Source organism: Littorina saxatilis, linkage group LG4, assembly GCF_037325665.1.
Source record: "Littorina saxatilis isolate snail1 linkage group LG4, US_GU_Lsax_2.0, whole genome shotgun sequence".
Classification (NCBI taxonomy): Eukaryota; Metazoa; Mollusca; class Gastropoda; order Littorinimorpha; family Littorinidae; genus Littorina; species Littorina saxatilis.
In genome coordinates, this window is record NC_090248.1 from 42,771,446 (window position 1) to 42,772,945 (window position 1,500).

Here is a 1,500-nt window from a genome sequence, read left to right on the forward strand (position 1 = left end):
AATTATCCTCACTGTAAAAGTGCAAAGGTCGAATCAATTTATAGCCACGCGAAAAATACACTCTCATCTATCTCTATATATTTATACAATAGATATAGATATATATATACGGCTTCTCTGTGTGTGTGTGTGTTTGAGTGTGTCTGTAGAAAACACCTGTGTATTGCACAGTTCTGTTTGCGATGTGGTACCTAGGGCGTCGTCGACAATTATGGGACTCGACATGATATGATCAGGAATGGCATTATGGCCCCTGAATCATGTTCGTGCTAAGGACGGGGGTGTTTTTCCTACCTCGGAGGAATTTCTTGTTTTGATTCTTGTCATTAATTTTGTGACATTCATTTTTGGTACACGTTTAGCGGAATGAAATAATGAACAGACAAACCTACCATACTGTTTTGAGCTACGTTGTTCCTATATATGAACTACTTCCGTGTAGTTACAAGTGTTATAATCATCACCGCTGAACATGGGCGTGAGAAGGTCAAGCCAGTAGGCAGAAAGTCAAAACAGGTAACAAGCAAGGAGACACTGTGGGGCCATATTCGCTTTACAACTTCCTTCTTTCAATCACGTTTCCTTAACCGGCAATAAACAGAGAGTACAAAAGCGGAGCCGTCGGTGAAAGTCTAACCAGAGTATGTTTCATTTTTTTCATTTCATTTTCATTTATTTATTGTCCCATCGCTGGGAAATTCGGGTCGCTTCCTCCCAGTGGAAAGCTAGCAGCAACGGGGTCGCGCTACCCAGGTGTCTGCGTGTTTAGGTGTATTCAGCCACCTGCACTTATGGCAGAATGACCAAGGTCTTTTACGTGCCACTGTGGTGACACGGGGGTGGGACATGGCTTCCGTCTCTGAGTCTGCACATAAAGTTGACCCGTGTCCGTCCCGGCCCGAATTCGAACAAGCGACCTTCCGATCACAAGTCCAGTGCTCTACCAACTGAGCTACCAGTCTGTATGTGAACATTTCACAAATCGAGTATGTGTTCAACGACATGCATGCACTCACTAATGCGAGTGGCATTTTTGTGGTATACAAATTACACCTATGTTATACCTATGTTCGGCCTAGTGGTAAGGCCAGTGAGCAAGAGGTCGTGGGTTTGAACCCCGGCCGGGTCATACCTAAGACTTTAAAATTGGCAATCTAGTGGCTGCTCCGCCTGGCGTCATGGACAGGTTGGTTCGGTGTCAGAATAATTTGACTGGGTGAGACATGAAGCCTGTGCTGCGACTTCTGTCTTGTGTGTGGCGCACGTTATATGTCAAAGCAGCACCGCCCTGATGTAACCCTTCGTGGTTGACTGGGCGTTAAGCAAACAAACAAACAAAGAAATACCTATGCTCATGCAGTGTTTCTCTTTCACGACTTTGAAGAAAAACAACCAGCTAAATTCCAATTCTTCTTTTTCCTTATAATACATTATGTATTTCTTTAATTATATTTCTGGAGGCCGGGCAGATACCGCCGCTCCAACATGTTTATAGTTAGA